The sequence below is a fragment of the Oryza sativa genome, chromosome 12 (genome assembly GCF_034140825.1).
Source record: "Oryza sativa Japonica Group chromosome 12, ASM3414082v1".
Lineage (NCBI taxonomy): Eukaryota > Viridiplantae > Streptophyta > Magnoliopsida > Poales > Poaceae > Oryza > Oryza sativa.
The window spans coordinates 25,297,037-25,320,710 of record NC_089046.1 but is presented as its reverse complement, the minus strand read 5'-3'; the positions used below and the strand labels follow the sequence as shown (position 1 = coordinate 25,320,710).

The 23,674-nt window shown below is 43.9% G+C and overlaps 2 long non-coding RNA genes across 2 annotated transcripts; one reads left to right on the top strand and one right to left on the bottom strand.

The window, feature by feature from the left end:
* Nucleotides 1-12,827: 12,827 nt before the first annotated feature.
* Nucleotides 12,828-14,079, bottom strand: LOC9270037 (uncharacterized). Its single transcript, XR_001542014.3, has 2 exons — nt 13,418-14,079; nt 12,828-13,274 (listed from the first exon to the last, which is right to left on the bottom strand). It is a non-coding gene; the product is annotated as an uncharacterized lncRNA (long non-coding RNA).
* A 4,146-nt stretch (nt 14,080-18,225) lies between these two features.
* Nucleotides 18,226-20,147, top strand: LOC112937461 (uncharacterized). The gene is made up of 4 exons (XR_010738629.1): nt 18,226-18,408; nt 18,490-18,705; nt 18,847-18,995; nt 19,837-20,147. It is a non-coding gene; the product is annotated as an uncharacterized lncRNA (long non-coding RNA).
* The last annotated feature ends 3,527 nt before the right edge of the window (nt 20,148-23,674 follow it).

The following is a 23,674-nucleotide window of genomic DNA, read 5'->3' as shown; positions in this document are numbered from 1 at the left end:
TGGTGGGCGGCGCGGCAACGGAGCGAAGCGGCGCGGCGGCGGGCGGTGGACGGAGCGACGGCGGGAGGAAGCGGAGCAGCAGCGGGGCGAAATGGAGCGACGGCGGGCGGCGGGCGGAGCGACGCCGACGACACCGCTCCCGCTGTCACGCCCAGAAATTCCCGAATAGAATTCCAAGCAGAATGTGCATTAAAATCCCCGTCCAGGACCGGCCGGGGTACACAAACGACAATGTTGACATTCAGATCCACGTCTTACAAACATCATAAAAGTCTTACATAAATGCAGCGGAAAAAGGAAGACAACAGGAGCTAAGCCTTGACTAGAACTGCAGCGGGAACACCACTCCACAGGCACCCTCGATGGCACGGACGAAGCCTACTCCTCAGAGAAATCTCCATCTGACACATACCCGAACTCTGGGGTTGGGAAAAAAAAAGAGCAAGACTGAGTACTACCCACTGTACTCAGCAAGTCATACCGGAATAGGGGTATGATGCAGGGAATTATCAAAGGAGAGCTAGAGTGGTTCATTTGCATAAAGCGAGCATTTATAAACAGAAGTTGAAAGATTTAAACAGTTGTAATAATTAATTATTATTAACTATCCACTGTCCAACGCTATCCCACGTTGCGACAGGCCCAACCATCCACCTAAACTATCCAAAATCAAAAGATTACACTAGGGTGAGACTAATCACGATGAATCTGGTTGACCGCCCATAACCGCGGGCACGGCTACTCGAATAGTTTTACTCTGATCAGAGGTGTACAACTGTACCCACAAGACACAGCCCCACGACACGTTTCCGTGCGGCGACATGCCACCACGACATACCGGAAAGAGGCCGTGATAGGACCCTTCGCATAACCCCTTCTAACCAAGCACACCACACCTCAGGTTTCACCCCCACTCCTCGCAAGGCAGCGAGCAGTCCCCTCTCGTGCCTAGGTGAATCCGGAAGCCGCATAGGCCGTCGCAGGGCCCATCCAAACTCCATCACGCCCACCCTTGCCTGGATGCGTCGGCTAGAGGAAAGCTACACTACAAGCCCAGCCGTTGCCCACGCTGGCTTGTGGTAAGTACGATAAGTTCTTCCAGGGCATCCCGCGAACCGGTCCTTAACTGCCATGGGTGCGACCAGCAAAACCATGCACCCACAGCCCACCATGTGATTTATTTTAATTAACCAACACCAAAGCGGTGGCACTAATCCAACAGTACCATTAGAACCAACAGTCTAAACATTAATAGGATTCTCCCCATTGTGCACTAGTTGAACTAAGCATGGCTAAGCAATCCCTAGTCCAATCTCTAGTCATGTTATAACCCCAAGCTGACAAAGGGACATGGTACAACAATAGCATGGCTATGACAATAGGTAAACACCCCATAGTAACATTATAAAACAATGCAATATTTGAAGGAAAACAATAGAGCATTTGCAATATAGGATCAACATGTTCAAGTGACAAGCATGACTTGCCTTGCTCTGCTGCTGGAGGAACCTCGGCAACTATTTCGAAGTACACCGGAGCGTCGGAAGAACCAAAATCTAGCGACATACAAGGCAAACATTGCAAACAGGCTATAAGACTACTGAAACAGGGAACAAAACCATTTTTAATGGACTCTACACATTTTTCTTGATTTACTGAGACTTGAATGGGCTTAAACGGAGTTCGGATGAATTAGATATGAATTTTAGAAGATTCACTGTGTTTATTACTATAACAAAAAGTCCTTAAATCATTTATTGCGTAATAAATCCCAGGGCTAGCGTCAGCACGGGGGGAGGAGGCGCGGCGCCGACATGCGGGGCCCACCGGTCAGCGGCTCGGGAGAGGGAGGAAAGGGGCGCCGGCGAGCGGGCCCACTCGGCAGCGACTCAAGGGGGGGACGGTTCACCGTGGACCGGGACCACGCGGGTGGTCCACCGCCGGTCCACGGGACCGACGGCCCAGATCGCCCCCGGGGTTGATCGGACGGGCGGCGGCGACCCGGCTCGGCTTGGCTCAAGGCTGGCCCGCCAGCCAAGGCGATGGCGACGGTGTGCGCGTGCGAACGCGTTGCCGGCGACGGCAACTGGCGGCGGAGGCGACGGCGCAAAGGCGACGCGAAGGCGGTGGCTCTAAGCGGGGGCTAGGAAGGAGAGGGAGGGGAATAGATGGGGGAGGAAGCCTCACCGAGGGTGGCCGGCGCGGAGGAAGACGACGGCGAACGGCGACGGCAAGCCACGGGAGGACGACGGCAACCGACGGACGGGCTTCGGGGTGCCCTAAGGAAGGGAGAGAGAGAGAGATTAGAGAGAGGGAGATGAACCACGGCGACCGGCATTCATGGCGGTAGAGGTTGAACTCACCGGAGCGCGAGGGAATGCGAATTCCGGCGACGAAACTCGACGGGGAAGGGGCGGCCGGGGTGGAGCTTAGCCTCGCGAACCCGACGGCAGCGACGGCGCGGTGCGGCGGCGAGCCTAGCGGCGGCCGGAGTGACGGGAAAGGCGGCGGCGGGTGGATGCACGGTGCGGGAGTGATGGAGAGCTCGGGAGAGTTCGGCGAAATGGGGGAAAAAGGGAGAGAGGGGGCCGGACGTGGCCGGGAGAGGCGGGAATCGCCGGCCAACGTGGAGAAGTGGGGGAGGAGAGAGAGGCGGGATTCGAAAATCGAATCCCGGCCATCTCGGGCGCGGGCGCGGGCGGGAGAGAGAGGGGAGTGGGCGCGAGGGATGCGGCGCACGCGCGGGCGTGGCCGACGTGGCCCGGAGGAGGCGGAGGCATGGGCGTGGCGGGGGTTGCGGGCGCGGCGGCGCGGCGCGAGGTGGGAGACGGGTCCGACAGGTGGGCCCCACCTGTCGGTGACCTCGGGAGAGAGGAGGGGGCACGGGCTGAGCTGGGGCGTGGCCTCCGGCCGGCCCAGCAAGGCGCGAGGAGAGAGGAGGGGAAGTGGGCCGGCGGCCCACTAAGGGAAAAGGAAAAAGAAAAAAAAGAAAAAGGAAGAAAGGAATTTCCAGGGATTTAAATATTGCTTGTGCTCAATTTTAATTGGTCAAAATTATTTCTAGGGCTCTGAAAATTCCACTAAAAATCCTGTTAGTGAATTTCGACATGTAGAACTCAAGAAAAATTCCACATGTCAAATTCGATTATTATTTGTATTACTTCCTTAGGGTTTTCTCTTGATTTGCACCGGCATTTTCTTAGGGTCATTTATAAATTAAATTTTAGGCTTGGGAGGAGAACTTCGGGGTGTGACACCCGCCGTCCCCCAAGGTGAGATCGCCAGCTCCCCTCCCCTATCCCTCTCCATTCTTGGCTCTTCCTTTTCTTCCTCTCGGCTCTCCCTCGTCCTTGCGGCGGAGCGGCGGCGGCAACCTCGCCAAGGATGCCGGGCGCACCTCCAACGCGAGAGGAGCGGCGACGCGCGTCGGCCGACGGGAGGGAGGGAGAGGAACGGCGGTGCGCTTGGGTCGGCGGCCAATGGTAGGGCGAGAGAGGAGCGGCGGCGCGCGGGGTCTGGCGAGGGGGAGCGGCGCGCGGCTGCCGGCGGGAAAGGGTTGGCGGTGCACACCAGTCGATGGGTGGGAGGGAGAGGAGCGGTGGCGCGCGTTGCGCCGGTGGAGAGGGTGGCCGATGGGAAGGCGGAAGAGGAGCGGTGGCTCACCGGCCTCTTCGCCCTTGTCGCTCTGCCCACCGCCCGCTGTCGCTCCATTTCGCCCCGCCGCTGCTCAGCTCCGCTTCCTCCCGCTGCCCACCGCCAGCCGCCCACCATCGCTCCGTCCACTGCCAGCCGCCGCGCCGCTTTGCTCCGTCGCCCCCTCGGTGCCGCCGCTCAACCTTCTCTCCTGGCAGTGTATAGGGGGGAGAGAGGGGGGATAGAGAGAAGAGGGAGGGTGACATGTGGGACCACATGGGCCCCACCTTTTTAAATTACTTTTTATGTAGCTGACATATGGGTCCCACTATTTTTATTATTTTTTGGAGATAAAATTGCCACGTAAACGCCACGTCATTGCCACGTGGAACGAAGAACTAGTGAAAGGAACCACGTAGGCGCCATGTAGATGCCACGTCGGCAAAAACCACCCTCCATACTGCCGAGGGACCTCGTTTGCCCGGTTTCACAAGTTGGGGGATGGGTCGTACCGGTTTCGTGGTGAAGGGACGAAAATCGGACTGACCGACAAATAGAGGGACCTAAAGTGAACTTATACCACATAGGCCGGAAGATAGTTGGCCCAACATTGTCGAGTACAGAAATGGGCTTCGATTCTCAAATGAGCCCATTCAAAAAGGAAGCATAGACGTATGACGTATGCGACCGGGTCTCTCTCCAGTCTCCACTGATGTCTCTCTTAACTCGATCGAGCAAATGCCGCCGCCGCGTACGTTCGACGGCGTTCAGGTCGTCGTCGTCGCCCGTTAGCAACCTGTTCCTCCTCGAGCATGAGCGCGGCGGCGGCGGCGGCGGCGGCAGCTTCTCTCCCCGGTCTCGCTTTCTAGACCTAGGTACAGTGCAACGGCACCTAGCGCATCCGCCGTCCGATCGGTTCCGCGATTCATGCGTCGTGTTGTATTTTGTACTAGCAGTGAGAGTAGAGATGGTACCGGTGAATTCACCGTCGGGGGTCACCTCGGCGTCCCCGTCACCGCGGTGATAAAATTTCACCGTCCCCGCCTCCGTCAACCACAATGGGGCTATATTTTCACCAGTCCCGATCACCACGCGGTGAATTTTTTCCCGTGGTTACTCCGTCCCCGGTTAAAGAAACACATCAAATCAGTGCTTGAGCAATTAAACACAAATCGGCGACGGCGGCTCCCGATGGCGCAGCGACGGCAGCTCCCGGCGGCGCGGCGACGGCTGCAAGCGCCGGGCGGCGCGACACCGGCTGCTCCCGGCGATGCTCTCGGCGGCGCGTCGACCGAGGGGGAGGGACAGCGGCGGCGCGCACGAGAGGAGGCGGCGGCGCGCACGGTGACTGGCCGGGCAGCGCGACGCCGGCTGCTCCCGGTGACGCTCCCGGCGGCGCGTCGACGGATTGGGAGGGACAGCGGCGGCGCGCGCGAGAGGAGGCGCGGCGCGCCGCGCACCTGGTGGTGGTGGCTGTGCGGGCGACCGCGCGTGGCAGCGTTGCTGCAGTGGAGAGCCGCCGGAGGAGAGGGTGAGAGACGCTCGGTCTGGAGGAGTTTGACCAAAACTAGGATTAGCTTTTTATATATACTTGTTAATTGGGCTCTAGTATTTTGGGCCAAAAACGTCTAAAAAGTCTAGATTTAGTCCTCTACACAGTAAAAATCGGGTCACCGCGGGGGGCGGGGACGGTGAATGGTGCACCGTCCCCGCCCCCGTCATCCCCGATGGTGATAACTTTGGAACAATTTCATTCACCATGGTGGATAGATATTAACCATCCCCGTCACCTAATAGGTGAATTCACCGCGGGTGAAACGGTGAACGGGCCCCATTGCCATCTCTGAGTGAGAAGCGGGGGTGTCAGCAACGCGGATTGCGGGCAAGGTTGTCAGTATCCTGATTCGTATCCTAGTATCTTACGATAATACGATCCTACCAAGCCGAAATGATACCGATCCCACTTAGTATCCTAATTTTCATAGTATCTCGATCCTACTATTCATTACTACACCATCCTATAAAATCGAAATCTTAAGTGATATCCCGATTCTACGATCCCTATGATACTACAAAATATTATTTAAAATAACATGGTTTGAAAATAATGTAAATAAATATGCTCAAATTTATATGAAAATCAGTTAAATATATCAAAACCAACATAGTTTCTCTTGATAAATGTCTCTATTTGCATGACATATATCATTACTATATTTTTTTATATAGAATGGCTATATATAATTAATATAAATATTAATTAAACTTAAAAAAAGAAAATCTCATAGTATCCCGATACTACGATACGATCCTACGATACGATATTACTTTGAGCAAAACGATACTACCTAGTATCCCGATCCTAATAACCTTGATTGCAGGTACATGTACAACCTCAGTTCCAAAAATATAGCTATTTTTTACACGGTATCTTGTTCTAAATAAAAGTTATTTCTCCACCGACCTTCTTCTGTCAACCAATTACAACTATTATATTTTATCAATTTTATATTCTCAACCAATCACATATTTTTTTTAATTATTCTTATCTACTTTCTTAATACTTATATCAACCTTAAAAATTACTTACACTTTGGTACGGAGGAAGCAAGGGCTAGCTCTCTGGCGTCGTGACATCGCCTTCAGCTTCGTGCCCTGCGTCGCGTTGACCATGCAGTGGACGAAGTGATCAAGAACTAGCCAGCCGGGCGGGCGGGCGGCACATCATCCGGCCCGGCGCCGGCGGTCTCTGGCCATCCATGTCGCCACCTGAGTAGCACCACAAAGTTCTCTAAGTTCAAATTTTTATAGGAGCGAATTTCGGATCAGTTATTTAAGGGCTTAGACTGTGTTCGTTTCATTAGAATGGGAATTAATTCCTTCCTCACAGAAAATAGAGCGGTCCATTAGCACGTGATTAATTAAGTATTAGCTTTTTTTAAAAAAAATGGATCAATATAATTTTTTAAACAACTTTCGTATAGAATTTTTTTTTCAGAAAACGCACCGTTTAACAGTTTAAAAAGCGTGCGCGTGAAAAATGAGAGGGGAAGTTAGGAACCCTGGAAACGAACGTAGCCTTAGTTCTCTGTTTAATAGGCAAAATTTATAGTTGGATGTAGAGGTCGGGTTTTTTTAAAAAAAATTGTCGCCACTAGGTCAATTTTCCCATTTTATTTTCCTATTCGCCTCTTCTGGTCACACAAAGACCCCACCCCACCACACGCAAAGAAAAGGCAACCATTGTTCCACGTTAATGAGTTATTGTTGGGTCTAATTTTTTGGGCCTCTTTGCATGCGCGTCCTTTGGATACAAAACTGGAAATAGTTCAGTTTACACACCCCTTATAACTATGAATTGAGTAGAGTTCCATCCACCACTACTAGAAAAATCACTTTTGCATGCGGCCAAAAGCAATTTTTACGGGCGGAGGGAAGGACCGCCTGCAGACCAACGACGGTGAAAATCATCCAGCCCGCTTGTAAAAATCCAATAAAAAACAAAAAAATCGCCTCACTACCGCCGGCGCTGCCCTCTGGCCATCTCTGGGAGACCGCCTCTCCCAGGCCGGGCCCGCTTAAATCTGGTAGCTTTCATAGGTCATAGACTGCCCTCCCACCTCTCCCAGGCCGGGCCCGCTTAAATCTGGTAGCTTTCATAGGTCATAGACTGCCCTCACATACCAACAAAAGTCTTTTCTACACACTTTGTTGTCCTCACTCGTGCGCACCGAGGCCGGGCTCGCTTACATCTGGTAGCTTTCATAGGTCATAGACTGCCCTCACACACTTTGTTGTCCTCACTCGTGCGCACCGAGGCCGGGCTCGCTTACATCTGGTAGCTTTCATAGGTCATAGACTGCCCTCACAGACCAACACAAGTCTTTTCTGCACACTTTGTCCTCACTCGTGCGCATCGAGGCCGGGCCCGCTTATATCTGGTAGCTTTCATAGGTCATAGACTTTTCTACACACTTTGTCCTCACTCGTGCGCACCCTGACATTCTTTCCGGTCAGTCACCCATCCCAAATTGCTTCAGGCCAAGCACGCTTAACCCTGGAGTTCTTTAGAGATTGGTTTCCGGAAAAGAAGTTGTAACTTGTGGCTTAATAGGATTAATAGAACGTGAAGGGCCCATGGCTCGTCCGTACTGTCGCCTTCTAAAGCCACGAAAGACAAAATCACCACCCCAACTGCTAAGGGACTAAATTTTGATAGTAAGGGATACTCTATACTCGGTTGGTTTTGCAATCGAGGGATGAGTACAGTGGACTTTTATGGCCTACATTAATTAAAGAGTCCATTTTTCTTTGGAATTAGTCTATTTTGTCCCTCTTATCTCTTGTCTTTGGACAATTTGTATCCCTCAGCTATAAAACCGGGTATAACATCTCCTCCAACTTTAAAAACTATTACAAATTAACTCTTTATGTGGTATGGAAAGCGCTTTCTACTGACGTGACAAGTCGATTTGGTCCAAGTGTCGTGACGTCCCTACGAAGAGGTTAGAAGCGTTTTCAAGATGATTCTTTCTTTGTCGAGACGAAAAAGTCTTTTCAGTTGAAAAATGTGAGTATGTTTTGCCCACTTTATCCCCCATCCCCCTATATCAAAATGATGAAAAAAGGAATTTAAAATGATCTTATCCATCATTGCCCTGCTTCCAAATTGGCAGAGACCCCTGTGGAGAATGAAGAGGAGTCAAGGATCTTACTCTCAAGAGTACTTTGATAGGCTCCACTCTCAAAGAATAAGTTAGGCCTGTGCTCACAAGAAATCTCGGAGCCACCCATTAATCGTAATGAACTCTATGCAAAGTTTTCCTCTGTGATATGAGTTACCACCCCCTTGGTCACTTATAGTACCCTAAACATCCAACTGCATTTTCCAACTAAAATGGAAAATGACTACCGAAATGAAATTGTACATCTAGAATAGACCTAAGAAAACATGATCCCAGGCGGATACTTAACATGTTCCCCCTCGCCCAGGCCCATCGCAAGGGAACCGAAACCAAGATTTGCTTTATCGGGTATCAAACGGGCCGGAACTGTGAGCAAATATAATACCTTTAAAAAGTATTACTACAACCACATAGATTGTAAATGTATAAATGCGATGTACTACTTTCTTTCCTCTTCCTACTACATGCACGGCTATAATCGTTATATATTCTCTTCTTTTCTTTACTCTTCGTTTTGCATCTCTTTTCTTCTATTGTGAGGGTAGCCTAGTCATCAAAGGAATTGAAAATATAAGTGTGTCCCACATGTAAGTGACAAATTAAAAAAAATTAAAAAAAGGTGAGGTCCACATGTTAGTGACAATTCTCCTTCTCTTCTTCGTCCATTCTATTTTTTCTCTCCCAGCCACCACCGCCGTGCATGGGCGGAGGGCGGGGGTCTCGTGTCATGGCGATGAAATCCACGGCGGAGCCGTGCTGAAGAGAGGACCAATGTGGTGGAGAGGCAGTGGTGGTGGCGGTGGCCGGATAAGAGGAGAGGAGGCAAAGAGGTCCTCAACGGCGCAACAGCAAATGCTTGCTGATCGACGACGCTGGGGCCTGGGGGAGAAGCGAGAGGGGTTAGGCGGAGAGGTCAAGGTGGGACCGTGGGGTAGGTGTACAAATGAAGAGTACAAAATTAAGACTACAAACGAATTAGAAAATTATAGAAAAAAAGTGTAAGGGCTGATCACAAAACCCATATTGAAAGCTATATACATGCACAGTAAAGAGTTGCATCATACTACATTCGTCCTAAAATATAAAAATCTATGATATTTTCTATAACTACGAATCTGTATAGGTTATCTGTCCAGATCCATAAATCTATGATATTTTCTATAATTACGAATCTAGATAAATTATATGTCTAGATTCGTAGTATAAGAAAATCTCCCATCCGATTTAGATTATTATATTTCGGAACAGATGGAGTATATGCGTAGCTAGCTCTATCCTACTCCATCGGTCCCAAAATATAAGCACTTTCAAAATAGTGTCGAATCAAACATTTTTTTACTTTGGCTATTAATAGCAAATAAAAAAGAAAAACATCAATCATGTAAAATTGATGTTATTAGATTTATCATTCAACAAACTATCATAATATGTAATGTAACTCTTTTCATTTAAAATATCTTACTTTTATAGATACTGTAAGTCAAAATAGCATCTCGAAAACTGTGCGGCCTTGTTTAGTTCGGGAAAATTTTTGGGTTTGGTTATCACATCGAATATACGGACACACATTTGAAGTATTAAACGTACTCTAATAACAAAACAAATTATAGACCCACCAAGGAACTACGAGTTAAAATATTAAGCCTAATTAATCTGTCGTTAACAAATGTTTATTGTAATACCACATTGTTAAAACATGGCGCGATTAGGCTTAAAGATTCGTCTCGCAATTTACACATAATCTGTGTAATTGGTTTTTTTCTACATTTAATATTTTATTCATGTATCCAAATATTCGATATGATAGTGTGAAAAATTTTATTTTAAAAGCTAAACTGGGCCTATATTGAAATTCAAAAATGTTTATACGTTCGGACGAAGGGTGTATATGTCATAGTAGTAACTTTTTCACAAGATGACACTGTGTGTTTGGCCTCATCTTTTACTCCAGTACCCGTAGTTCTGTACAGTAATAAAGAACTACTGTAGTAGTATCACCCAGCACTCAACACAGTGCATTCATTTTCTTCTGGGTGGAGTTTGAGCCTGCTGACATGGTATACTACGTACTCCCTCCGTGAAAAAAAAGTTAAACTCTGAGTTTTAATGTCTATCTTTGACTATCCGTTTTATATGATTTTTTTATATAATTTATATTTTTATTATTGTTAGATGATAAAACATGATTAATATTTTATACGTGACTTGTCTTTTTAATTTTTTTCATAATTTTTTTAAATAAAACGGACGGTCAAACATTGGACACGGAAACCAGGGTTTGTTTTTTTGAATGGAGGGAGTATAGGAGTAGACTGTAGCTGCGTCGTCAAGACCCAAGAGCACAGTTGCACATGACTCTGTGAGATTCTTCCAGGGATGAGATAACCCCTTTTCCTCGGTTTTTGAACATCACAAAACGACAAGATTCCTTGGTCGCTGCAAGAGAGTACGTAGTGGAATTCGTGATAGTGCTGTTCAGTGGTTAAACCCTAAAGCAAGGCCCATAGTGTCTGTTTTCGATAAGCTTTTCTAGATGATAATGGAAAATTCCATAAGTAAATCGTCTTTGAATACTGTATGATTCAACTTGTTTTTTTTTTTTGATTTTCAGTATCTGTTTGGATGTGACAACTTACACTAGGATTTTGATTTTCAGGCTAAACTTTTTTTTCTTAAGGACTTTTGACATTAATTATTCCATCTGAAATTCATGGGTTCAAGTTCAATGTACTAACTTGGAAGATCTAAGATAGTGTTCCAAACGATGTAGGTTATTAGCTTATGATCAATTAAGTACTGGAGTAACTACTATAAACTTTAAATATATTTACTTGAAAAATGCATGAAAGAATCGAGAGGCAGTCCGACGGTCCGACCCTAGGAACACCTTGCAAAACCCTTCGTCCCTTTCTAGCTTCTTGTGCTTACAGGAAGGAAGCGAAGAAGGTATCAGGAGAAGATTAGGAGAAATGAGATAATTAAATTTAAGAATCCTCCTGATCTGATTTTACGTGATGGTCTTTTAACGTGTTTTAGTTTTGAGTACGGCTTTCCAAATTTTTTTTCCCAAAAACGTAACATCGAATCTTTGGACATATACATGGATAAAAGAAAAAACTAATTGCACAGTTTGCATGGAAATCAGGAGAAGATTAGGAGAAATGAGATAATTAAATTTAAGAATCCTCCTGATCTGATTTTACGTGATGGTCTTTTAACGTGTTTTAGTTTTGAGCACGGCTTTCTAATTTTTTTTCCCAAAAACGTAACATCGAATCTTTGGACATATACATGGATAAAAGGAAAAACTAATTGCACAGTTTGCATGAAAATCGCGAGACGAATCTTTTGAGCCTAATTAATCCATGATTAGCCATAAGAGCTACAGTAACCCACATGTACTAATGATAAATTAATTAAGCTTAATAAATTCGTATCGTGGTTTCTAAGTGGGTTATGAAATTAGTTTTTTCATTCGTGTCCAAAAACCCCTTCCGATATCTGGTCAAACATCCAATGTGACATCCAAAAATTTTCTTTTCGCGAGCTAAACAGGGCCTACGTTGCAATATCAACTATGGCTGTGTTTAGTAGTTTAGGTGTAAAAATTTTTGCGTATACGGACACACATTTGAAGTATTAAACGTAGTCTAATAACAAAACAAATTACAGATTTCGCATATAAACTGTGAGACGAATCTATTAACCTAATTAATCCGTCATTAGCAAATGTTTACTGTAGCACTACATTGTTAAATCATAGCGTAATTAGGCTCAAAAGATTCATCTTGCAATTTACATGAAAACTGTGCAATTATTTTTTTTCCGTCCACATTTAATGCTCCATGTATGTGTCTAAACATTTGATGTGACGGATTTGTTGAAAGTTTAAAGGGAACTAAACACAGCCTTAGGCCCTGTTTAGTTTCCAAAAACATCACATCGAATTTTTGAACGCATACATAGAGTATTAAATATAGATAAATTAAAAAAATAATTGTACACTTAGGAGGGAAATCGCGAGACGAATCTTTTGAGTCTAATTAGTTCATGATTAGCCATAAGTGTTATAGTAACCCACATTTGCTAATGACAGATTAATTAGGCTCAAAAGATTCATCTCGCGATTTCCAGACGAGTTATAAAATTAGTTTTTTCATTCGTGTCCGAAAAACTATTCTGATATCCGGTCAAACGTTCGATGTGACACCCAAATAATTTCTTTTCACGAACTAAACAGGCCATTACAATTGAATTTCACATTTTGTTAGCCTACCGGCCTATAGATGAGTGCTCCCTCCCTCCGGCCTATAAATGAGGAGATGTAACCCTTCTTAAAACAAACAATATGGACTTACAGGAGAGTCATATCCCTTTCCCTCCTGGGTTGAGTTTTTTTATGGAGGAAAGTTATAATTAATATATGATCGTTTGTCTTATTTAAAATTATTTTATAATTAATATTTTTATTACTATTAAATGATTAAACATAATTAGTAGTTATATGTGTTATTAATTTTTTAAAATAATTTTTATATAAGATGAACGATCAAAACATTGGATTTATGTTTTCTTTAGTTAGGGAAAAGAGAAAGGTCTCTTTTTGCTCAGCAAAGTGATGATGAGCTGATGCCAACTGACCTGAGGCCATTTACAATGCGGTGAGGTGGCGTTCAGCCTCACTGCGCCAGCGCATAGATTCCTTGCCACGTTAGCTTCTGGCACACTTTTCTCAAGTCCGCGCGTCCAACTTTGGTCACGTGTTCCTCGGCCAAATCCAGGGCGAGCGGCGTGAGGAACGGGCACTTGCGCGCATTGTGGAGGTCGTGACCTCGTTTCGTCGTTCTCCCGCGCTCGCGTCGTCGTCGAGTTCATCCTGCCCCGCGTCGTCGTCGAGTTCATCCTGCCCCGCGTCGTCGTTGAGTTCATCCCACAGGAGAGAAGGGAATCCGGCCTCTGCAGATTCAATCACCAAATACTCCTTCAGTTTCGTCATCACCAAGACGAACAGAAGAAGAGAGAAGCGAGCAGAAGAAGGAAAAAAAAGGAGCAAACATATATGCGAGAAACAGAATATTTGAGAAAGAAGAGAAGAATACCTTCGTTGGAGGCCATGGACGACACTAACTAAACGGGAGGAGCAATTGCTGCCGATGCTTTCTTGCATTGAAGTCGACCAACCGTTGAAGCAGAGAAGAAGCAAACCAAACCAACTCCCGGCGCCGCCTCTCTGCCCGGGCTGGATCTAGCCGCCTGCCGCCGCCGTCTCGTCAGCAAGCGCTGCCCGGAAGGAGAGAGAGAGAGAGACGCGCCCGTGCCATGGGGAGGCCGAAGGGCGGCGCCGCGGCGTCCTCCTCGTCGAAGAAGCCCAAGGCGAAGCCGAAGCAGCGCGGCGGCGCCGCCGCCGCTTCGGGGGAGGAGAGGGTGGCTGCCTCGGCACCGTCGCCACCCGCGCCGCCGTCTCCGCCGCGTCGCCGCTGGCGCGCTCCGCTGAGCCCGCCTCGGGGTCGTCCGCCGCTAGCGCCCTTCGCCGAGATCGCCTCAGGGTCGTCCGCCTCCGGCTCCCGCGCCGTGTCGCCGCCGGCGGGCCGCCAGATCCGGAGGGGGAGAGGGGCGACGGCGGTGTGTGGGAGGCGCCGGCGGCGCACTAGACGGAGCAGTTTTGTGGCCTGGTTGGGGAAGGCAGGGAGAGAGAGGAGAGGAGGTAAAAAGTGAGGAGAGAGAAGGGTGGGACCCACTGTGAAGGAAAAAGAAGACCACATGCACTGTGGAGGTTGTCGCTTGTAAAGTTCTTAGTAGGTGGCAGTGTTGCCCCTCAAAAATTGGTGACGCACTGTAAGTGCCCTCACGAGTAGTAGACGCGTGGGTGTTGTACTAGCTGTAGGCTATAGCTACTACTACTAGCCCCATGGGAGTAGGAGTAGGAATAGGAGTAGCAGCAGTAAATACTCGCACCAGTCACTTTTTCATCTCGCTTTTACTGTTGCATCACTTTTACCACGTCCTGACCCTTTTGCAACATAGTACCCCTGATTGGGATTTTCACCTTTTTCATCCTTTTAGAAAACTTATTATACAAATAGACCCTTAAAAAACTTAGGGCCCCTTTAATTTGGAGAAAAAACATAGGAATTTTGAAAATTTTCAATCCTATAGAAAAATTCCTATGAGTGCATTTGAATCAAAAGATTGAATTTTATCCGATTCTTTGAAACTCCTATTGTATGGACAATTCTACAGAGATTTTGGAGAAAACTTAGCAAGAGTTCAAAGCTCTTAGAAATTTTCCTTTGAGTATATCTCTCTATTTTGTTTCATATTTTTTCCTACTGTTCAATCAAACAGTCATTTCTATGTTTTTCATGTGTTTTACAATTCTCTATTTTACACTTCAATTCCTATTAGAATCTTGTGTTTTTTCTATTCCTTTATTTTTTCATTCCCGCGATTCAAATGGGCCCTTATTCTAATAATGGATCCTTTTCGCAGGGCCAATGTTATTGGCGCCGTGGTTCAACATGATATCGTCAATAACGTTAGCGTCATCTCCTTCGCCCATCGTGGAAGACAAGTAACTAATGTGAAGAGTGACTATTTATAGAATAACTTTAGTCACTAATGCAAAAACTAACGGTGTGTTTAGTTCGTGAAAAGAAAATTTTTTGGTGTCACATCGGACATTTGACCAGATGTCGGAAGAGGTTTTAGGGCACGAATGAAAAAACTAATTTCATAACTTGCCTGGAAACCGCGAGATGAATTTATTAAGACTAATTAATCTGTCATTAGCACATGTGATTACTGTAGCACTTATGGCTAATCATGGACTAATTAGGCTCAAAAGATTCGTCTCTCGATTTCCATGCAAACTGTGCAATTATTTTTTATTTATATTTAATGCTCTATGCATGAGTCCAAAGATTCGATGTGACGTTTTTGGGCAAAATTTTTTTGAACTAGACAAGACCTAAGTCATGTTAGACCACATCGTCAATAACGTTAGCGAAGCGAAAAAGATAACACTCCTAAAATAAGTTTTTTAGGGTCTATTTATAGAATAATATTTTTCAAAAGGATCCAACTGTGAAAAATTCCAGCTACTCCTGCAGCTGCAGTGCAGAACCAATGAATGGGAGTTGGGAGAGGGTCACAGGGGGGAGGCAGGCGCTCACATACATAAAGATGAGTAGAATCCTTTTGAAAACCTCAGCTTCTTTCTCCTCGCTGTGGCTCACGGAGCAGCGGAGGTCCGGAGCAAGCGAGGCTCGTACTGGTAGGAGTAATCTACCATAATGTCTTCTAGTCTAGTAGTAGTTCTACTTAACTACACACATATCACTCTCTGATCACAATATAATGTGTTGATCCACACGCACCGATCGACACAAACTGATCTAATACTAGTATAGTGTTTTTGTTTGTTGTTTTGTTCAGAGACCAACAACACAAGTTGTCGATCGTCGCCAGGAGCAAGCAGGCGGTGGATCGAGAGAGGCAGGCAGGCAGCAGCAGCGAATCGGATCGGAGAGGACGTTCGATCGCCATGGCAGCACACACAGTGAGTTTGCATACATAGGATGTATAGTGTTGTAGTATTTCTTAGCTAGCTAACTCCAGATGTGATGTTGGATTTCTCTCTCCATCGGAAACTCACTTGCTAGCTAGAGTAGCATTTTAATTGTTTTCTCTGTCTTTCCTATGTGTGATGCAATACTATTCATTCATTCATTCGTTCATGCTCTCTAGTACGAAATCATACAGTATGTATGTATGTATGATCGATCTTGGGCTTTTCTTTCTTTCGTTCGTTCTTTCTTTCTGTGACTGGGTTTTGTGATTTTCATTTCATTATTACTAGCAAGTAGAGAGTCGTGCATTCGCACCACTATATTCTCTCACATGTTAAATGTTAAGTTCTTAATGAACAAAGTTTATAGGAAGTGCAGTTACAGTTTTTTTCTGTAATAAACAATATTTTCGTGAAAAAATAATTAACATGCCTAGCGTGTAAAATTTATCGTAAATATTTATATTAGCATATGTTCTCAACTCTATATATATTATTAGCATGTATTATATTTTAATTATTAATTAGTCCAAGTAATTTTTAACATTTATTTTAAAGCTTTAATTTCTGAACATTTGAAGAACCTTGTTCTGTACCGTTGAAACCACGCTTCAAAAAGCATTAGTTTCTTTTAATATTTTTTCGATCTTAACTCTAGATTTTGTTTATGTATTCCCTTTTCTAATCGGAGGTACACATCGTGTTTTTATTACTCCATGTTTTCTTCCAATCCTTCCATTGGAAGTGTCATGAATCTTCTCCTGCCCTCTACATTTCTAACTGTCCTTTCCAAATCCATTTAGAGTGATTTTAGTTTTCCTTTCATCACAGATTATTTTCCAGCACTTTCTTTTTACAACCATTACCAACATAGATATATTATCATAAATTATTTTTGTTTTCTTAGTTCATTTTTCTATGGTTTACCAGTATTAGCTCAAACGATTAATAATATATCCTGATTAGTGGGTTTATTTTGCAATATACACTTGTTAACTTTGAGGAAAAAAAAAGTGATGGATATTTCTATAAAATAGATAGTTTCATGTGTGAGTAATAGAATAGATAGTTCCACATGTGAGTAACATAATAGTAGAAACCATATGTCCTAAAATAACTGTATCTTAGAATGTCGATTTCTATTCGTCATTTTGCATTAAAATTGCACGGAAAAAACTTTGGACTACCTTTTTAATTTATGCAAATATTCCCAACGATCCTAGCACTTTTCTGTAACTAATCATTTCTATAAATCTAGTTTTCCTGTTTATCGTTTTCATTTAGTTATATGTATTGCTTACTTTTTTTTATTATACACATATTGTACTGTATTTATCCAAAAAAGAATCAGTGATTGTAATGTAATCCTTGCTACGATTTGTTTTTGCATTTAAACATATGATATTATCATCATGATGTTACTTTGTTCGATTTTCATCTAACATTTAGCCGATTCTTTTCATTATGAAAGGTTCAAACTCATATTTTTTTCCATCTTCTCTATCTTGCCTTTTTAATTACTTCATTTTCTTTCTTTTTCTATATTAAAATGCATGACAAATTCTCTTTGGAAGTCTCTAGAATCTAGCTATAATGTTTAAAGTTTGGAAGCCTATGGAATATAGATAGAATGTTTAAAGCTTGTTTTTCTTGGAATTTTTTTTATCATATGTTCTCCTAATTTATCTTAAATTTTAGCCATGCCAAGTGGCCCAATCATCTTGCATCTTCCATGCCAGCTTTAGAAGGATAGACGTGGCTCAATTGAAAAGCGAATAAACATTCTACGTTCATTATATATGTATATATATATATATATATATATATATATATATATATATATATATATATATATATATATATATATATATATATATATATATATATATATATATATATGTATATATATATATATATGTATATACATATATGTATGTATACATATATATATGTATATATATACATATGTACGTACATATATATACATATACATATACATATATATATATGTGGATATACTATACTACAGATGGGGTGCGTTGTATTACAACACAACCCACCCCACCCCACCCCTCACGCCCGTCCCCCCTCCCACCCCCACCCCAACCCCGTCGCACCCACCCACCTACCTGTCCCCCACAATTGGAGTAATTGTTTTACTGCTCGAACAAACGACCGTATGTATGTGAATCATATGTGATAGTAATACGGTTACTAAAGAAAAACACGTATTAGATATGTTGGTCCAAGACCCATCCAACAGAAACGAACCACCACCCATTCAGTTTTCCCCATTTTTCGGATCTGGAGAGAGGTGATGGGCTGATGGCTGCGGTGCTCAGGGGAGCAGTTGATTGGCCACGATGGCGGCTTGGTGGAGCCGCTCAGCGACGGCAGCAACGGCAGCCCCGGCTTGGAGCGGCGGCGGCCCTGGCTAGAAACGTCAAGGCGGTGGCCCTGGTTCGAAGGAGCAGCTCAGCGGCGGAGGCGGCCGCCAACTTCGTGGCTTGAGCCGGAGGCGAGGTTCCGCGCGATTCGATTCGATTTGATTTTCTTTTGTGTGTGTTCATTGACGGTAACAATGACGGTAGCGTTTTCTTGCAGCGGCGTCAATGGAAGCCAGCTCCACGATGACGGGTGACCGCTGTTCTCCGCCCACGGTCTCCACCGGGATCCCTTCAGACGCCACCACCCTCCTCGCCAACCCTTGCCGACCTACTCCACCCAAGCCACCGTGACGCCGCTCCACCGGCTTCACTGGCGTTCAGCTCTCCACCGCCGGCCCCGTCACTCTGCGACCCCCTCGCCATCTTCGACACGGTGGCCGCCTCCCGCTCCTTAGGATCCCCGAGTCACCACCGCCCTTGATGTCCGCCTTGGCCATGGACCATTGAGGAGGACCGAATTCTGCATTGGTCATTTGTCTTTGTTTTAATCTTTCACATGCTCATTGTTTTTCAGGGATGAATACAATGGATCATTGTGGTAGGCCTGCTCCTAGACTGTTGTCTTCATGATGCATTCAACACCTCGTTCCTTGCTCCGATCTTAATTTTAACTTTAGTACTGAATTCGTCTATGCAACGTTCAGGAAATTGGAACAAGACCAGGTGAGCTTCTGTGTACCATTATTAGATTGAGGCCCTAATGATTGCGAGTGGTGGTGGTCATATACAATTTCTTTTTTGGATTGCTACTTATAGTCCTGCGGCCTGGATGTTGTTTTTGCGATGCATTAATCACCTAATTTTCATACTCATATGAATTTTTATGTGGCCAGACATGAATTTGTGTGTGCAGTATTGTTAGAAATCTGCTCACATCTAAATTTTCATTTGTTCAGTTATCAGGAGTTGGCGCCCTTGCTGTAGAACAACACCTGCAACATGCACATACTCTGTTGTTTCTCCGCATCGGCTGTTTTTGCCAATGAGGCGGGGATGGCAACCTTCACATCTGCCGCTGCCTGACTACCTAACTGCTATATCTGCATGTTTTTTTTGGAATACTTAGATAATTAACTAGTGAATGCTCTGAATTTTACTTGATGCGAGAACTTGCGTTGGAGGCATAGCTTGATGGCACAGCAGTTCACAATGCTCTGCTTTAAATGTTCATGTTCTGAACTTTTTGGGTTGAGCAGATTAGTTAAGAGTGGATTGCTCCAAATAGGTTAGCTGAATTTTGTTCTACTGCAGGAATGCTCTGAATAAATTTTGTAGACTTGATATTTGGATTAAACCCGTTATTTTCAAGTTTGTATATTTCTATGCCTCATTGATATGCTTAAATATGACACCCCTCACTTATAACTGTTGGCTAACAATAGGCATAATAAAGTGAGGTTCTTATGAAGCATTTTATTTCTTCTTTAGATAATTGTATCTCACTTAGAGTCATTTATGAGTGTAAATCACTTAGATGATTTAATCTTTTTTTGCAAATATCCAGGTGGCCATGGGATGCCTCCCTAGATGATGGCCGTGGGTGATGGATATCTGTTGATGGGGAGGCCTAGAGAATCTGCAGCACTTTGTCAGCTTGATTCGATATGTGGCGCCGGAGTCGTCCTACTCGCGGGATTCGGGCAAGGGTCGACCCACATCGTTAGGCCTGATCTACATTGTTGGTGTTGTTGTAATCTTTTATTTGTTTTTGTGTATTCTACCAATATATCGCATTGTGTATGTTGATTAGATAGTTGTTGTAATACTAAATCTTGTTCAAACATTTCTCGGATGTTCATACATCTTTTACTCAAGCAGTCTGGGACTAAGAACAATCAATTTACTCATTTACTCAAGGAAGGTGGATCAAGAAAAACATAAAATAATTTATTTACTAAGATAAGACTAGGGTAATTTTTGTTGCTAAATCAAAAGTTTATACTTCTAACTTGAGAATAATTTCTTTACTGATAGAAGGTTGGAGCAATCAAATCTTAAGTAACTATGTTACTAATTAAAGTTTACTGGTAGTTTTATCTTTCAGTAAAACAATTACTAAAAAGTCAAACTTTATGGTACAATAAAACCGCAAGTAACTTTGTTACTAATTGAATATACAGATAATGATAGTAACTGAGTTACTCAATCACTCCTATCATTTCTCCACGTGGTGTTCCTGCGACCCAGAGTGGTTTTGTGTGGGGGCTTTTACATGAATATTAAATTGTTAACTTGTCATTAATAACGGTAAGGAACTCTTCGTAAAATTGTTACTCACAAGCATACCGGAATGGTTACCACACAAGCACTTAAGTAAATAAATTACTAAGATGACTACCATTCAGTAAATAACATACTAATATGTTTACCTGTCAAAAAAAGGTGCGGTATGGATTCATTATCCAATTTTCACGAATAATAAATATGTTACTGATAGTGTATTGTACTATTGATAAGGCCTTAGTAATCGTTTTACTATATATGATTTTGAAACAGGGATTGGGGTGTGGGGTGGGGCGCCTGGGGGTGGGTGGGGGTGCATACTGTGAGGAGAGTGTTTTAGTTATAGCGCACCCCATACGCGGTTTAGTGCATCCCTATATATATATATATATATATATATATATATATATATATATGATGATTATTTACACATTTTTACAGGATCCTCACTTTAAAACAATACCTGGTTGCTGCACGGGCATCTTTTATGCAAGTGGTTGCTCTTCCTGATAAGCAGCATTCTCTTGAGATGACCACTGTGGGGTGCCTCTTCCTTTCAACATGGATCCGTTGTTTCACGGACGCATTCTCAAGGGGCATGAGCTGGAAGGGAGATTTCACGCTGGATGATTTCAAGATCGTGGATGGCCACGTTCGGAGGATCAAGAAGCCCAAGCGGTCTTGCTGCAGGGAGGAGATGCAGGACGATGTGAGCAAGTTTGTGGAAGAGATAGAGCGTATCTTCAGAAACGATGACAGTCGACTCATCTCAAAGCACCCACCCTACTTCAGAGACTTCATCTATCGTCTCAGGAACATGGAAATCATCTCTGATGCCCTATCGCCTCGGCATAAGCTACTCATCGAGTCACACATGTGCTTTATGACTTCTAGCTCCAGGGTATCATTCATAATTAAACTCTACTGCAAGTACGAAGGTGCCAATGAATCTGATGAACCCAAGTGGGCGACTGCAATACAAGATGCTCGTAGTTCAAGTGAATGGCGCTCAACCGTGTCTCGAGTGATCATCTTTAAGGACCTTATTGTTAGAGCTGACAAAGCTGAATCACCATATGGATCGACAAGGTTTGAAGCCTTCAGGCTTGTTAGAAATGCAGCCATGCATGCTGCAGAATATCGATTCGATGTAAGTACTGGTTATATATATTACTGTGCAATTGATCGATTAGTGTTTTTATTATTATTCTCTTGCTAACTTTCTGGTTAATTTGCTGTGCATGATACAATTAAACAGAGTACAGTACTCCCTCCAGTTCCTAATTTGTTGACGTTTTAGACAGGATTACACATACCAATGAGTGATTAATTAGTGTACCTACTTCATGTTTTACCCCTAATAAATACGGTTTTAAGGCATACCAAATCATAACCTGCTCTTGGTTTGAGTGGCCATCTCATGCGAAAGTGAAGCTACCAGTCCTGAGTTCGATTCTTGGTGGCCACATTTTTTTGCATGGCACTGTGGATGCATGACTGTTGGCATGCATGCACTTTTTTCAGGCGTTCACGTGTGCAGTCGCCGGGAAAGATTTTTCACTCGCGCGCTGCTAACAAAAATTTTGCCAGGTGCGTTTGCCGCCAATAACTCAGATTTTGGCGCTGGTTTGCAACAGAATCCCCTTTGCCATCTCCATCTATTTATGCTGTGCAATACTAGCTAGTTTGACGCTCCAACTCCCTACATATTCCATCTGTTTAACATGAACTTGAACATGGAGCCATGACCTGCTCCATGGCGAAAATGGCGAAAGTAGTACAAGGAGGCGAGTAGAAGGCAAAGAGCCAACAAGCAGACATAGAAAAAGGAAATTACTCAGCGCGTGGGAGAGCAATGGTTGAACAGGAAACGAGAAGGCAAAGCATACATGACGTTGGAAATAATGGGAGTAGTAATGGCCGGCTGCATGCATGCAGGGACAAGCAGGTCCAAGATGCACCAAAAAAGCTAAAACGTCAAGAAATATCACACAATGCTTCAAACTAATTTCAAACTGGAGGGAGTAGTAGTTAAGATTTCTTTCTTTGTTTGACGTTGTTTGTTTGCTTCTCTTTTTTTTTTCTTTTCTTGCAGGGTAGAAGGAATGCAATAGTTGAGAGGTTTCCAAATGATAGTGGAATTGAACTTATGATACCTTGTCACTTCGAAGAATTTATTCCCCACATTGTTGCAAACATAATCAAGGAGGGAGTTGACATCACTCAGGAGTATGATATAATTAATAAACTTAGTAGTAGAAATAGTATTTTTAGTCAATCTTATAAATTCAAGTCCTGACATAGTGACATGTCATAACTTGTAGCTTGTCGGCTTTTGCTGTGTGCACTGGTTGCCCCACATGTGCGTTACTTGCTCAAGAACAATCATAGGGTACGTATCATCTACGAGTATTACTACGTACTGCATTTTTCATCATATATTTGTGTTTTTAGTGGATTCAGCAAATATTTGTTGAATAACTACATGTGTGCCCATGATTAACATCAGATATTTATAATGTTCCAAAATAGTTATTTTTAGATAATCATTTTTTGGCAATGTTTACTGAATGGATGCATGACACTCTGTTTTGTTCAACGACCCATGCATAAACACAATTTAGGGAGTTTTACCTTTTCATTCAACGACCCATGCATGACACTCTGTTTCGTTCTCCCTGTCTTTTAATTTCATCTATGCATCAGTGTCCACAAGCTATTAGTACTATGTGTTGAAGATATTATACTTGCCGTCTGCATTTATATTCTTAACTGGAGTAGTACTTATAAAACAGCTAGCCCTGCACGCACATATGTATACGTACTGAGGCAAATATCTCTGCCTTCTATCAAGTTGCACTAAAACATAGTAGTATAAGCAAACTGACTGGTCTAGCTTAGCTTCTTGCTCCCTAAATTAAACATATAATCGGTCGGTCGATCTGATTTAATTTCTGTCGAGGAGATGTATGTGAAATCAACGTCATGATTAATATTTGTGATGAACAATTGGCTGTGCAAATGATTTTATCAATGAATTGGTTTGAAAAGATGTGTGGATGTTGGTGTGAGCTGCGTGTGATTAATGTGGGTCAGATTGTGATATCTGTGCCTAGAAA